The 17524-nt window shown below is 38.5% G+C and overlaps 1 protein-coding gene across 2 annotated transcripts in view; it reads left to right on the top strand.

The window, feature by feature from the left end:
* fat4 (FAT atypical cadherin 4) overlaps window positions 1–17524 on the top strand; it is a 399853-nt gene that overhangs the window by 41123 nt on the left and 341206 nt on the right. The window lies entirely within an intron of this gene.

The following is a 17524-nucleotide window of genomic DNA, read 5'->3' on the forward strand; positions in this document are numbered from 1 at the left end:
TGGATGACATTATGGACAAGAACAGAGGGAGGAAATACTGGAATTAATGCAGAAAGCATCATATACCTTTCAGTATGGAGCATTGATTTTATAACAGTGTTTCTGATTTGCAGCTCATTGCCTTAAATAACACCCTCCTTACACAACTTTACCTCTGTTCAGCAGCAGGAAAAAGCCTTATTAAACAGGGTTTGCAATTTCTTATGATGTTGAGTAATGCCTGCAAATTGCAAAAGTCATCAATATGTGGCACAAAATTGCTGGAATAGTTTCTGCTAATTTTAATATTTCTGCATAATGGATTTGTACTGAATATGAGTGTGTTAGCTGCTTGCAAAGCAGTGTGATTGGATAAGTAATCGGAGGGCATGCAGGTAAGGACAAACTGCTGAAAGGGTATGTCCTCACTGAAATCTGACATCTACTGCAGGCACAACTACAGCTCAAAGCAGAGCAAAGACCATATTGCCAATGGCTATCAGGATATCTGTTTCAATTAACTTCTGCTATATGCCTGGCAATTTTCAAACCAACTCTTTAAATTTTTGCAATATCTCACACTTCGCTGTTAAGTGTGTTCTCTGAGACTGCCTATGCAAAAAGAGCTAAAGGAAAGTAATTATCTCTTACAAAATATCAGCAGGCAGAGGGAGCTTATGGCTTTGTTGGAATGCCGGGTATCACTGGAGCCACATGTCAGCTTTAACTTGTATCAGAAGAAAAACGGACTCTGCCCACTTAATGTCTATTTGTGCAACCATAAGTCGGAAATAATACGGGTCACTTCCCTATTTCGTGACCGAACCCTGCTGAATGAACCATTTTGGCAAGCCCAAAGGACCCCTATTGGACAACAGAGAGTATTTGCTGAAGAAGTAAAAGTTGTCTGTGGTCCTGAGTCCGTGCACATGCCCACAGCATACATAAGGATGTCCTAATTTTTCACAAAATCTGATAGAACAGGAGATTTGTTGTCTTAATTGTTGCCAACTCCTGTCACATGCTCTGGTTTCTTCTCATAGTCCAAAGACTTAAGTAGACAAGTTAAGTGGCTACTGTAATTTGCACTTTGTGTGTAAAAGAGCACTAGAGTTTAGAGAGAGTTCATGGGAATATTATAATCCAATGAAAATGGATTCTTCTAAATGTGCATCTGAAAGTTGATGTGAAATGTCTGTTTCTATACTGTATGGCACTATAGCTATTGAAGAGCTTGGGATTGGTGTTATGGAAGGGAGCAAGAAACCTGCACATTTATTAGCTGACCCAACTATACCTGAAGATTCAACAACAGTCCCATAGCATGCTCTATTTTCAATTTTGTTCAGAAGATATCACCTATCCCTAACTACTTTGAGAAGGTGGCAGTGGAAAACCTTTTTGGCAATTGAATGACTTGCCAGCCAAATTCAAAAATTATTTATGAGTCAGCTACTTTTCTGTGGCTCTGGGACCACATATAAGCTGAGCAGGGTAGGGTGACATATTTCCTTTACTAAAGGATGTGGCTAACCAGATAGGGTTATAAAGACAATGCAGTAGTTTTGTATTTACTATGACTGACAATTGATTGTTTTGAATTCCCTATCTATTGAGCTAACCAAATTAACATTCTCTATTTGAGTTTGAATATGGAATTTAAGCATCTGGAATTATTTACTGTGCATTTGTACTTTATCCCTGAGTTGATTTTGCTTGACAACAATGCAAAACAAAGACAACAAAATAAATATTCCATGTCAAATTGGTAATAAAATCATATAAAAACTAACATATTGCAGCATGGGCACTGGCAGAAGGGTAACAAAGATGAAAGTAGGTTCATACTTGGTGAAACTAATATTGCTCAGGTTGGGCATTTCAGAGTGGGTTTCTGAATAAATGTGCCACTCTCAAAATCTCTTACATAATGTGGTCCATAGCCTTGAAGACTGCAATCTTATCTTGCATGGCAAAACACATCAAAGTTGCTGGTGAACGCAGCAGGCCAGGCAGCATCTCTAGGAAGAGGTACAGTCGACGTTTTGGGCCGAGATCCAAAATGATAGGAGAAGACAGGAGGGGGAGGGATGGAGCCAAGAGCTGGACAGGTGATAGGCAAAAGGGATATGAGAGGATCATGGGACAGGATCTCCCCCTCCCCCTCCGACTTTCAAATCTCTTACTAGCTCTTCCTTCAGTTAGTCCTGACGAAGGGTCTTGGCCCGAAACGTTGACTGTACCTCTTCCTAGAGATGCTGCCTGGCCTGCTGCGTTCACCAGCAACTTTGATGTGGGTTGCTTGAATTTCCAGCATCTGCAGAATTCCTCGTGTTTGCATGGCAAAAGCCTGAATTTGCCCCGTGGCACTCAGTCATCACATAGTGTTGCATGAGTTGCAATTGGCATTGCAAAATTGGCTTTTAGACGTTGTCTTCTTGTTGGATCCAAAAACAGACTTGGTCATCGTAATTAGTTTGGCCCCCTGAGGAGAGAATTCATTCGTATTAATTAACATCTCATTTACCAAGGACTCTGATGAAAAATGTAAAAAAATTTGAGCATACTCTCAGCCATCTAGTTTACCAAGCTAGAATGATGTGAAGAATAATTGCCTACATTGTACCGGTAAGAATGTGGAACCTCTCAGGCCATCTTTAATGCAGTAGACTTTCTTTACTGAACTGAAGCTAGCCACATACAATAGTGGTCTCCTGCTGATGTGCCATTCATTATCAGGGTTAGTATTGGCTTAATGGCGGTATTGTAAAAGTGACTAGACACATTCAGTTGGCTTTCTGCCTGAATCCCACTCAACGGGTGCAGGTTAATTGTGCATCAAGATCTTTGCACCAGTTTTTGTGGTCTGTTGAATTCAGCCTCTAGTGAGCCCCGGTGGTTCTACTTACACCTTAAGGCTAACGTTGAGGCCTATACTTTTGGGAGAAGGTAGCATTTGGAAGAATGTTGAACAGTGTAAAAACATGGTTAGTGCTTCTTGGTGCTGTGCCAGTCATTGTGGTATTAGTGGCTAGTAGCAGACCATGCAGAAGAAAACACAGTAAACCAATCCACCAAGTTTATTTCTTCCAGTTCATTTTTATAGTGCAAAGAACCTTGAGGAGATGGGCAGGGTCTACAGCCATGTACATACAGTATATTTAAATGGTCAACTTCAATAATATTTTACTTCATGCTTTTTCAGGAATTGGGGTTCAAGTAAATTCAGGCTATTTGTACTATTATGAATTATAGCAGTTTTGAACAAACTCTAGCAGTGAAACAAAATAGTAATCTATGCATCATTTGTGACTGTTTTGTGTGTTTATTGGGGGAAGTGTGAATAGTCTTTTGTGGTCATGATCATCTACCAAAAGAAATACAATTATCTGTTTTTTTTTACTACAGGACTGTGACACAGTAAGTGCTCTCTTGAGAAATGGGCCCCTGGCCTAGAATAGTATCAGAATGCATGTTATATTGTTCCTATTTTGTAAAAAAAAAAGGTGCTTACATAATGATACCAAAATGATTTGGAAAAAGCACTGCAATACTGGCCTTCTGCCAAAAAATTCAAAGCACTCTTAAATCATATTACTTTTTAATCAGTATTTTCTGTGGGCTGTTGCAGTCTTAATTTGTTCAATGTGTGGTTAATGAATATGGTTATAAATAATCTGTTGAAGTTTATGCCGTCCATAAAGATTTTAAGATTTTTTTTTGAAAATCAGCAATATAATAATCTCTGATGATGAATTATTTTTGCACATTTTCTTTTCTGTTTGTACACACCACATATTCAATTGGCTAGCTAAACACTTTATTTTTCTCCTTAATTTTTGCTGGTTTAATGGAAAATGTTGCTTGAAAAACTTACAGTTTTAGACCCGGCCCCTCTCCAATCACAGGCTTACAAGCATTTAATGCTCTAGCCAATTGGTATGCAACTTCTATGTTTCAATGCAACTTCTTCACAAATATTACTTTGGGACCAGTATCTTCCATTTTGTTATAACATAGGATGAACAGATTTTTATGGCTTCACTCTTCTCTATTCTTCTGAATTATGACCATTTTTGATAAATCTAAGCAACTATTTAGAACTTTATTCAGCTAGTCAATTGCTAATGAAGATAAGAAACAGAGTTGTAAAATACAGTATCATTTTAAGTTATGTTTGTGTAACTTAAAATACTATATTCTATGTAATAACAATGTTGGTAGAAATCAATATAAAGAAATTGTACTGGTGTGCTATTCAGAAACTTTCCCTGAGTATTTCAACATTGGAAATTCAATGAGTGATATTCTTTAGGTAATCTTATAGGTGTGCAAATATGGGCTGAGCGGCAGATACTTGTCAATTCATGCTTAGAACCTCTACTCACCCCTATTTACTTCCTCCAGCTAGTGAGTGAATATGGCTTGAAGTGATACCTTTTTAGACAGCCCCTCTCTAATCATAGGCTTACGGACATTGAATATCCTACGATATTGACATGCAACTTCACAAGCTTTACTTTGGGACTAGTATCTAACTTCTTTATCTGAGGGGTGTCAAGTTAGGTGGAGTAGGCTTTGAGCAGCAAGGAGGCCTCAGGTATATCCTGCAGGCTCTGACAGCTCACTGATTGAAAGGATTTTGAATTATCTTTTAAAAGTTTCTGAGAATCATAGACATTTAAGTATCTTCAAAAGATGAAAAAAGGTAAAAATATTTTTAATTGAAAGTGCATTAAAATACTAATAAATATATGAAAACATTAAAATAAAATCTGTAAAACAGTTTTGCACAGAGTTATTAAGCCTTTAGTCAAAATCAGTTTGCCATTTTTTTTGCCAGATTTACAGATATAAAATTGAATGCTGGTTGTGAAGCAAATCTTGGGCCTTCTCTTCAGTAAGTTGCATTCCACTGCAGGGCACTGTAGTAGAGTGGAAAGTCAGATTCACTGGCAGAACAACTCGGACAGCCATCTTTTGTCTCATATGCATTACATTGGAGACATGCTGATGTGCAAGGGACCAATGGTGCTTTCCTTTGAAAGTACCTGATACTAAGCTAAATTTAGGCCAATAAAATGAGGAAGATTATTTGGCCTGTCTTAATTCCGATGCAGAACAACTATACTGTTATCCTAATCACAATACTGTATCTATATTTTTCACTGATTACTCTGATTATATCAGCTCCAGATGAATGTAAATAATAGCATGGTTTACTGCTTTGATCAGTTTTCCACACGCACAATCAGATTACTTTTTCCCAGAGTAATTTTACTTTGCTTATTCTCATATTTATCTAAATACTACCTCTGTAGTTTCTTCTTTTTTACTAAAAAAATTCTGAAATCTAGCTGCTCCTTATTTGAATCCACGAAACAATTTGCTTCTGTTTATTCTGATTCATTTTCTGTACAATGTATGAAGCACAGTTACAGTATTAGTCATAGTATTGACCATTTCATTGAAAGTAATACTGTGTACAACACTCATAGATGCTGAAAATATGCAGAGATGGCAGATGTTGACAATCCTGGTGCACTACTGATTTAACTTTTTAGCTTTTCGTGTGTGTGTTGCTCAAGATTTCCAGCATCTGCAGAATTTCTCATGTCTGTGAAATACATACAGGTGATTTATTGAAGGAATGCTGGCTCAAGAGAAATGTTGGTTTATGTTTTCAGTGCTTTTAATGGTTAGTAAAGCCTGCAGGAAGCAAGAAGTCATGTTTTCCACATATGAAATATGCCCTTTTGCATCCAATTCAGAGACTTTGGTGTCCAATCCTTGGTCTTCAGCATAACAGGGAGAGAAAATAGAGGTTAGCAGAGTGGGCAGAAGAAGAGCAGAAGTGATTAGTGCTCCGCACAGGAAGAGTTATTTAGTTTTGGGATTTTTGGTAGCAGTTTTCTATGAGAAGAAGTGCTTGAAGAAGCACAGCTTCTCCAAGTGGATCTGATGGAACCATGCCATTTAGTTAACCACAACTACAGCCAGAGAAAAGGACCGGATCTGTAATGCCAGTGGCTGAAAGTCTATGTACTGGAGGATATTTTACATATATAGTGTACTGTGGCAAACGCTGTAGTTACAACTACAGCCAGAAAGCAGGCTAAGCACTTGACAAATCATTTGTATCAGAAGAGCAGAGGAAGTGGAGGAGAAGGGTAAGGCTGGGTAGGAAGAGGGAAAGAAGAAGAAATGTTGTGAACCACTTCCTGGAGATGTACTGATCCTAAAAGTTTTAGCAAGTTCAGTTTTAATTCTTCATTCCACTCGAGTTTTCATTTACATTCCCTATATTTCTGATCATCACAGAGAATAGAGGCCAACACCAAATTATCTACTTTATAATTACACATTCAATAATGACAAAATCCACACAAACATTAATGACATACACATGTGCATTCCTTCTGTGCCTGTGATCCTTTTAAAATTTACATCTGTAGTTGAGTATTTTTGGTAAAACCATCAATGATGGCTTATCCCAAATTGCCCCTCAGAAGACAATGGCAAGAACCTATTTGTTCTGGTAGTGGATGTATGGTCTACATTGTGAAAATACTCTGAAACACTGTTGAGGACTTACTTCCAATGACAGTAAAGGAATGGCAATATAATTACAAGCCTGGATAGTGCTAATGGTGTGGAATGTGAAGGGGCAGCTTCACTTGGTTCAGTCTGCAACTCCAGCTGTTTTCAATAGCAATGATCATGATTGTGAAATGTGTGGCTGAAGAAGCCTTGAAGAGTGATTGCAATGTATTTTGCTGTTATTACAACACTGCAGCTATGTTGTACTTGTGGTAAAAGACAATGGCAGATTGGATCCCATGTAAACACACTGCTTTGAATTGGATGGCCTTGAGCTTTGAGAGCATGGTTGAAGCTTCATTCATTTGGTTAAATGTGATATTATACTGGAAGCAAAATTTATGATGGAACAATTAAAAATTTGAGCCTCAGACAGGGATTTGAGGAAATGTTGCAGTGATTTCCTAGGAGTCAGATGATTGACCTGCATAAAAACATAACTACCTTGCTTGTGTTTGCGAGCACTGGAATATTTTCCTCTGGATTTCTGAAGTTACTAACTTTACCTTCAGTTTGCTCTGGAATTCTTATTTTGTAAATGCTTATACTAAACAGTTATGAAGTTTGCAGCCCAAACTGAGCATTAAAGTGCAGGTAAATAGTAAGTATTTTTTACTTGATAGCACTAACCATCTGCTGCAATTGAAAGAAGACTGATAGAGATGTACTTGTCGCTTGTGGATATAACTTATCAAGACAAGCTGCCTCAATAGCAGTGTTGGCTATGTTGCAACTAGTTCTGAGGCCCATGTTTTCAGAAACAGAAGCCAGGATGTTGACTGGTTCTAAAGGCTGATTTATACTTGTGCGTCAACTCGACGCCATAGGTACGCAGAACCCTACGCCGTAGCCTGACGCACACCTCTCCCAAAATCTAACTACACGTCGAGGCAACGCAGGCTGCAACAATTGTGATTGGTCCGCTTGGTAGCATCACATTTCCTCCTGTGCTGCAATAGCTTCCCATTGGCTGACTGAAGGGCAGGGAAGGAACTCTGGCTGCAATGTTTTCCATAAAGCTTTACACACCTTCAAAATTATGGAGGACACATTTTGCTTTTACGAAAAAAGACACTTGCTTTAAACTTGTTTACCCCGAGAAAGACTACCCTGACCATGAAGCCTTGCACGGGCAGATGTGTGCACATGTGTGACGTGCCCGAATTGCAGAGCAATGCAGACACACCAACGCACAAGTATAAATGCTCACAACGCCTGTAGGCCACTTGCATAGGTTACGGCGTTGAGTTGATGCACAAGTATAAATCAGCCTTTAGGCCTTGGATTTTTTTCAGTGCTGTTAACTGTTTCTTCCTGTCATAAAGAGTAAATCAAATTGGCTGAACACTTATGTTTGTGACCCCAAGAACAAACTGAGTTGATTCAATCACTTGAGCTTCTGGTTGAAAATCAGAAGTGCAAGGAAGTGGTAAGTTGCAGATCACAAATACTTTTATCATGAATGAGGAAAGCTGATCTCTGCACTGTACTGCCACTTACACTCTCCTGGGAAACACCTGAGTGATCTTTTTTAATCTGTTGGACAACAGGCTGCTGGAGTACCATGGTACTCACAAGCTTTTTCAACAGTAGAATCCAGAGCCACGACTGAAGCAGTCTTTGCTGTAGGACAGAAGCCTGAGGTTCATCTGCAGCATCAGGCACTAGTTAGTATCCGCTTGTGTAGCAATGAAAGCTCAGACTGCTCATCAAGTTTGGTTGTTGAAATGTGAAATACTACCACTTAGATGCTGTAAAGGTTGAATGAGGTTTAGTATGGTGGTACTTTGACACCCAAGATCCTTGATATTTTCACATATTTGCTGGCAGGCTAGGCAGTGCAGTGAAGCCTCATTATTGCAGGGTGCAAAGGGCAGGCTAAAGTCATGCAGCTTTTTGGATGTCTCTATCAGAGTGCTTTACAGAATAAGTACTGTTTGACTTCACCTACTTGACACTTAGCCTGCCCTTTCACTCTACGCTAATTGCAGGCCACTTTTACCCAGTGTTTTGCAATATACAGTGACTAGTTGACTGTATGGTATGTGAAGTGTCAGGATCAGAGCTGGTTGTTGAGACTATTAGATCAATTGAGAGTGTGCACTTATGATCACTTTCTCACAGCTGAGCTGTCACAGTCAGGACAGGTGGAATGTCTTTGCTCTTTGAAGAAAGACATGAATATAGAATAAAAGAAGGGAAGTGGCAGTAAGACTAGCATGTTTACACCATTCACAGCTTGCCAATCAGAAGAAATTGTGTTAAGCTTTACATGATAAAGACTGTTGGGAGTAGGCATATTGACTTTTTTATTGATATCTGACTCGTTGATGGCTACAGATGTTGTAATAGTACTCTTCTCCAGTGGCCAAGACAATGGAGATATGCATTTCGGTGCTGTTTCCCTGATGCTAATATCATTTAAGTGCCATCTTTTTCTGCAAAATTAAGGCAAGAGTTTTACTCAGATGTGTTTGGGAGTTGTGCTTGCTGTGCCTAACTCACTTGCATTATTTTCCTGCTATGCCTCAATCTGAGATGCTGGTGGTATGAGGCTGGATAAAGTTTAAGTTTGTTAAGTGTATGGTGGGCTGATGAATATTTGATCTAAATACTGATAGAAATTGTTACTTCTTTTAAGGATATTTAGCAGAATGTGAATGCATTGGGAAAATTGGTGGGCGATGCAATTTAAAAATACTTTTCACCATGCTTATTAAGCTGCATTTTTTTCCTCTATAATATGCACATTCTTGAGGTTTTGCTTTGTTTTTGTTTGCTCCCACTTTTCCCCTAACATGCTACTGAGGTCATCTGGGGTTCTGTAGGTAAGGATAATTTCTCTTCCTTCCCACTCAAGGCTTCAAATGAGTTTGATGTCCGTGATCGGCAAAGTCATCAACCAAGCTCCTAAGATTTTAGCACCATCCCTTCTATCATTTCTAGCTACAAAAGACCTCCTGTCTAAGAGGTGCAAACTGGATTTAGTCATGGCTAGCTAACTTGTACTAGTACAAGTTAATCAAGAGGTTCTGTGAAAGCATTTGGACAATAAACAATACTGTTAGTGCTGAAATATCATGATAATTAGATGACAGCTTTAATTTTTGGAATGGTTAATAACCTGTCCTGAATACAAAATACTCTTTTCCCAAGTGCTAACTACATTAGCTCTTAGGTCTACCTCATAATTCACACCCTAAGTATTAGGGATCAGTATTTGAATACATCCCTTGTTAACTAGCAAGGCGACCTTAACATAGTGCTCAAGATACAGTCTGACCGGAGCAATATAAAATTTAATTATTTCAATTTTCCTGTTTTTGTTAACACCTTTATTTAGTTAAATACCATTCTTAGAATTTGCGTTACCTACTTTCTTTCCTATTTTTTGTGAATTAGTTTTCTCCATTAATTTCCAGCTGTTACTCTGCACACGTAAACAAAAACAACTGTTGATATAATAATGCTGAAGTTATGTTTGTCGCAATCTGAAGTTAGAGTATATGCTTTTTGCATTTTCTCTGGGTTTAATTTTGAGAAACACCTCAGTGCTATTCACAAACCACAAGTGTTACTCCACCGGAAATGGAGCAGAAACATTGTTAAATGAGTGGGGGGTAGTTCCATGGTTTCCTTGCCTAAGGTTAGAAAAAAGCAGCAAGTCATACAGTTGGTAATCACATTGTGATATTGCAGACCGTATCGTGATTAAACATTATTGTCTCTCGATGTTATTCCATCAGTTTAATTTGAAAACAAAGATTTAGCCTCAGCAGCAATCCCTTGATTTAAGGCCCAAGTGGTCATATTGTTTAAACATCTGAAATTCAGATTAGCCATTACCCAATTAACCTAGAGTGCAGTGGATTTTTCAGAAAAGCTCCTAGCGGTATTAAAATATCACTTGTTCTATTCCAGTTTATTGGCTCAGGTTGCGAGCTGTCATTCTGTCACTTTAATTCAGCCTCGTTTTAATTGTGAAATATTTTGTTTCTAGGTATCATTATTTTTGTAATATGGATTATATGATCCACCTAAAGATGGCGTTGTCTGAAAATATTGTGATTAAAGTTCAAAGTCCAAAGTAAATTTATTATCAAAGTCCGTATATGTCAGTATATCCCTGAGATTCATTTTCTTGCAGGCATACACAGTAAATCCAAGAAACACAGTAGGGTCAGTGAAAGACTGCACCCAGGAGAGTGGACAAACAACCAATGTGCAAAAGACAACAAAACTGTGCTAATCCAAAAGAGAAAAAAAAGCAATAAATATCAAGAACATGAGATGAAGAGCTCTTGAAAGTGAGTCCACAGGTTGTAGGAACATTTCAGTGGTAGTTAAGTGAAGTTATCCCCTCTGGTTCAAGAGCCTGATGATTGAGGGGTAATAACTCTTACTGAACATGGCGGTGTGGGTCCTGGGAATCCTGTACCTTCTTTCTGACGACAGTAGCGAGAAGAGAGCATGGCCTGGTTGGTGGGGGTCCTTGCTAATGGATGTTGCTTTCCTGTGACAGAGCTCCATGTAGATTTGCTCAGTGGTGGTGAGAAGCACTTTACCAGTGATGGGCCATATCTGATACGTTTTGTATGATTTTCCATCAAAGGGTAGTGGTGTTTCTAAACCAGGCCATGATGCCAACCAGTCAATATACTCTCCATTACACATCTGTAGAGGTTTGTTATAAGTTTTAGATGTCATGCTGAACTTCAGATGTTTATGAACTTCTAGGAATGTAGAGGTGCTGCCATGGTATCTTTGTAATGACATTTACTTGCTGGGCCCAGGACAGATCCTCTAAAATGATAACATCGAGGAATTCAAAGTTCCTGCCGTCTTCACCTCTGGTTCCCCTTATGAAGACTAGCATGTAGTCCTCTGGTTTCTGCCTCCTGAAGTCCATAGTCAGCTCTGGCCTTGCAGACAAGGAGTAAGAAGTTGTTGTGGCACCATTTAGCCAGATTTTAAATCTCCCTCCTATATGCAGATTAGTCACTATCTTTATTTCAGTCACTGACAGTGGTGTCGTTAGCAAACTTAAATATGGCATTGGTGCCTGCTTAGCCTCACTGTCATTAGTATAAAGTGAGTAGAGTAGGGGTTTAGCACATAGCCTTGTGGTATATTAGTGCTTGGAGATGGTAGAGGAGATGTTGTTGCCAATCTAAACTGACTGGGGTCAGCAAGTGTGGAAATTCAGGATCCAATTGTGCAAGGAGGTATTGAGGCCAAGATCTTGAAGCTTATTGATTAGTTTTGAGGGGATCAAAACTATCGTATTGAATGCCAAGCTGTAGTTGATAAAGAGCATCCGAGTGTATGCACCTTTGCCTTCCAGATTTTCCAGGGTTAGTGAAGAGTCAATGAAATGGCATCTGCTGTGGATCTCTTGTGTCAATAGTTGCATCTCAGGCAAGAGTTGGTATGTTTCATCACCGACCTCTCAAAGCATTTCATCACAGTGAATATAAGTGCTACGGGATGATAGTCATTGAGGCAGGTTACCATGTTCTTCTTGGACACTAGTATGATTGAAGCTTGCTTGAAGCAGGATTTGAACATTCACTCAACATTTCAAACTGGAAAGAACATTGTTGAATGTCTGCAATGAAAACACACCTAAATTACACTTCGCAAAATTACTTGCAGATGCTCCCTAATACTTGTAAATTTATCACCCAAATGCACTTGGCAATGCCAGGAAAGATCAACGGTTGAAATTGAAGTGTTTGTTAACTTTGGTTGAAAACTTAAACTGAATTTACAATTAATCTATTTATTTTAAACTTCTATGGATTGTTTAGAAGATTGAGGGGGGATCTGATTGAAACGTATAAGATCCTAAAGGGATTGGACAGGCTAGATGCAGGAAGATTGTTCCCGATGTTGGGGAGGTCCAGAACGAGGGGTCACAGTTTGAGGATAGAGGGGAAGCCATTTAGGACCGAGATTAGGAAAGACTTCTTCACACAGAGAGTGGTAAATCTGTGGAATTCTCTGCCACAGCAAACTGTTGAGGCCAGTTCATTGGCTATGTTTAAGAGGGAGTTAGATATGGCCCTTGTGGCTACGGGGGTCAGGGGGTATGGAGGGAAGGCTGGGGCGGGGTTCTGAGTTGGATGATCAGCCATGATCATAATAAATGGCGGTGCAGGCTCGAAGGGCCGAATGGCCTACTCCTGCACCTATTTTCTATGTTTCTATGTTTCTATGTTTAATTTGTGTTCAAAGCCTGGTTCAATAACTGAAATTGTTATACATGCTAATACTAAAGTCACTAATAAATACATGACAATACTGCTATCTAAATATAATGAAAGCCGAATTTGAAGAAGTATTTTGTTAGGGTTGTGCAAATTATTTTAAAATTCAGTATATTTAGAGTATGTTGAAAGGAACTTGTCAGTATAGCACCTGGATTTTTATTTTAAGCCAGTGAGGTCACTGCTGACATTGCATTTCTTACAGCAATTGCCTTTGTACTTTGATTCCACTGTAAGACGCCTATGCTTCTTGTACTTGCTAGCGCTAACAGAAATCTTACAAGTTGTGGCTATATAGTGGCAAAATCATTTTAAGCATTGGTTGAAAATTTGGCGTGAACTTGTCTTTTATTCCTTTCGAATATTTTTTCTGATTTAAGGCTTAGCAGTTTTGTACAGAACGATCCAGAAAGTGCAAAGGCAAGATAGACACCTCTTGAACAATAGAAAGTACTGACAGTAAGGGAATGGGACAGATGGAAAAACATACAGGAACCAATTTAAACAAAACTACTAAAGTCCAAGTCAAACTGCATACCATTCCATCTTCTCTCTGATTTGAAAACATTTTTTTTTTTGCAATGGCCACTGCTTAATTCCCTCACTGAAAAAAATGCCATTTAGTGTTTTAAGTGACAGGAAGCAATTTGCCATGATCTAAGGAAGAGTGAGTCACTGACATTTATGTTAGTTGCATTCTGGGTAGTGAGGGAGCAGTGAGATGTAAACCAAAGTAACGAGGAATTAGAGATTACATTTCTGAAATAGAAAGTATAATAATATAGTGACAGGATAGAAAACTTAATGGTTACCGTTTTCTGAAATTGTTGAGGTCACAGTATGTAAATTTTATGGATGACCTGGCATGGACATATAAACAAACATATTAGCTATAGCAGGAGAATTCTGGAGAAAAATAATGATTTGGTGAATAAGGGGAAGAAGATTTACAGTAGGAGTTGCTGATATGATAATGACAGTCTGTCTCTCAAGACTTCATGTCATCCTTAAACTTGCTAATGGATGTAAAGGTGGAGGGTGAAAAGGATAACAGTGAGCAGAATACTGAGGTAGCTTTGGCAGTGCAATATGTGGCTTGAAGGTTTGATGACAGACCAATACCAGTGGAAATGGATTGGAAACACAAGGTGTGTATTTTTGAGGGATGGAATGAAGTTTTGCTTGGTAGACAGGCACAGATAATCGACCAGAATGATTGAGTATATTAATAGCTGCAAAGACTTTATAATAAATCTTGTACAGTATTTAGCTATAATTTTGGGACTAAAAGCAATTATAAGATATTTTGATTCAAAAATTGGCTGGATATTTGGTTGATACTAGATACCAGAACAGGGTTGGAGATGTTATGTTATTTATCTAGAGAACAAAACAGAGCGGTCTCTCAGTCAATTACCTTTCAGTAAATATTTACTTAGTTCACATGCACACATATACAAAAAGCCATTTTTACTGTTGACTTAACCAGAAAATACACAAAAACATAGTAGTCACTCCAGCTTTAAGAAGATGCCTTAATTCCTTTTATTGAGTGGCATGAGTTCAGTATAAATACACAATGATTGTTTGTCCAAGGAATGAAAGTCTAATGGCACATTCCCACAGAACCTTCACCATATCTGAATCCTCTATTTACTTCTTGAAGTATCAGCAAAAGAACCACAAGCTCTATCCATAGATTCTTGAATAACAATTCGTATAATGACTGAGCTTTGACATGCTATTTCTGTTGGTTAACATTTAAGTTGATCCTAACTAATTTGTGTTTGATGCACATTCCATGAGCTTTTCAGGAGAGTAGAATTAAATAGTCATGAAATGAGAGTGCCTCCCAGTATGGGAGCATAAGTATGGGACCAAAGAACAGTTTTTTTTAAGTACAACATGTAGACTTTCTCTCGGGAGAATAAATTGCAAAACTGTGATTGCCTCCCCCATGCATAAATTATGCAGAACTGGGGTAAAGTAACTTGTATGCCAAAGCTCCTTGCTGTGGCACGTATTTAGACAAATGTCCCCTAAGTGCTATGCAATATGAAACTAGCTAAGGCAGTTGTCAGAAGGAATTAAATCTCAACTATTAGCATTGCATCACGTGGTGCAATTATTAACTGGAATGTACTGTGCTGTCCTTCCTTTCAATGATGGAAACAATGATAATTAACCTGAACAATTGCGATAATATCATTCACTTAGATCACAAAATAATGACATGTCTGTTCTCCCAATTTTCTCATTTCTTAATTTAACCTACATTAAAAGCAGAAAATCATCGATGTGAATGTCATTGTTAGGTTTTTCTCATAACACTTGGTGAACTGAAATAGACCTGGCGAGAAATACAAAAGGTACCAAACCAGTATTTGTATAATACTTGACAGGACCTTAGAATGTTATGGTAAGTTGGGGCAATGGCCTTCATTAGAATTAACATTCAGCATCCATGTTCTGAATGCGGTATATTACATAGAAATATTTTGGTAGCCAAACTGCTCACATTTTTAGTCTAGCCAATCCAACCCCCAGGCATGCAGTCAAGTTCAAGTAATTGTGTTAATGGTTTGGCCATATGATCCATTCCTGTTTCTTTACAACTAAGTAAACAATGACCCTCAGATTCTATCATTTGGTTGATATGAAACCTATTTGTTTAAGTCCAGAACTTTTATCAAAAATTTGCATCACTATTTAGGTGTCAACGAAACAAGATAGCAAACATTCTTCAGCTGACTATTAATTCCAGGTGTCCCTTTGCTTTTGTAAGTAACTGATAAGTTTGTAAATTGTAACTCAGTAACTTTCTAAGCTTGGCAAGACCAAGGCCTTGCTATCTCTTTAACAAAAACAAGCTGTTACAGATGGATAAGAGGACTGCAGTGTTATATATGCATGAAGGTGATTGCCAGTTCATTGGCAGGTCAAGACCATCGTTTTTCTCATCAAGCATTAACTCACTAGGCCTGTCTGGCAACCAAACATACAGCACAGTATTAATGATATTCCGAATGGGATATAAAAAAACATTTGTGGAATGTTATTTGGTCCCAGTACTCACCATTAAGAATTGGAGTTTTAAAGACCATTGCAAATGTTCTTAGAAGATTTATGTTGGCTTTTACCTCTGAAAAATTTAAGAGGCCAAGAACTGAATGCATGCTGAGAGAATGAAGCAGCAGGTAGGGTTTCATGTGGTTTAACATCAAGTGAGTTGAATGCTTCTTTTCTTCCAGAGGATGCTGAATTCAAATTAATCAGTCATTTACTCAAAGTTATATTTGTTCTGTTTGTTGCTATCATTGTGAAATTATTCATTTTTTTTCCTTTTAAGAAAATAGATAATTAACACCTTCAAATATGGTGGTTGTCCACCATGTCCCATGATGACAAGAAAACTGTGTGGGAGAGTTTTTAAACTGCAAAAGCCATTGCATAGGGCCAGTTCCACTCTCTCGATCTCAGAAGTCCAGGTCCAGTGGTACAAACAAGTGTCACAAACGGGGGTTTTCCTTGGGTGCAGTGGATGATCATAATAACTTCTGTGCCTTGTCATGCTGTTCGCTCTCCATGGAGTGTTTCAGTACTGCCTTCCTAGCCATTGGATCTCACTGTAGATCTCATCTGTCCAGTCCACCTGACCTGACTTCACCTGCTGGGATTGACATATCCCTATCTCACCGGGGTATAAGGCCACTAATTTACCCCCACCTGGTTTAGCCCACCTGTGGATGCAGTGTACCCAGGTCAAGTTTCTGTCACATGAAAACTGCTATTTGGAGCCACAGGTGAGAGCTAAGTGTCTGGTGGGGACCAAAGCTGAATGAACTACCCCGTAATGGTCATGACAAGCTCCTTCATCAGAGATGCTACCCCTCCCTGGACACCTTCAAATATAGTTGGTATAACTGGGTAGATATTGTAATACTTTGGTATTGACTGAGAATCTTGTTTGAATATATAAAATCTACTATCCCCAGAGGAGCCTTGAAGCTTCTTTTTATCTGTGGCTTTTTTTTTTGCTTCTTTTTCCCCCTCATCTATGAAATGTGCTGGTTCAATGTGCTCCAGTTTTGTTTTACTAATTAGTCATTTCTATCTATGATTATCTATATCAAGTACTGGACAATGTGCTTTGTGTGGGAAATCCAAAGAAGGGTAGCATTGCAGAATTGCTAGATCCTGTTCTGTATTTTTTCTGTAGTAACCATACTTATGTGACTGGTCAAGTTAACTTTCTGATAATGGTGACAACCCATCTGACCTCCTCACATGATGTTGATTGAGGTGGGGGAATAGCTAAAAGATGGTTATATCAGTGATGATTATGGGAGGAAGATTTCCCCTTGTTGAAGATGGTCATTGCCTGTGTGAGGTGAATGATAACATTTTTCTTATAAGCCCATGTTGGACTTTTACCAAAGTTTTGCTGCAGGTGGATATAGGCAGCATCATTTGAAGAGTTACGAACAGGACTGAACCATTACAAGATGAGCAGCCATACCCACTGATCTTATGATACAAGGAAGGTCATACAAATCAACAATGTATTGCAAGTGAGAGAGCTGACCAACAGTCACATTTATCCTGCTTAATGCAGGTTCGATTCCAGATAATGGAGAGTTTTCACACTGATATTCATACTCTTCTTTGTTATCACT

The sequence above is a fragment of the Mobula hypostoma genome, chromosome 4 (genome assembly GCF_963921235.1).
Source record: "Mobula hypostoma chromosome 4, sMobHyp1.1, whole genome shotgun sequence".
NCBI lineage: Eukaryota > Metazoa > Chordata > Chondrichthyes > Myliobatiformes > Myliobatidae > Mobula > Mobula hypostoma.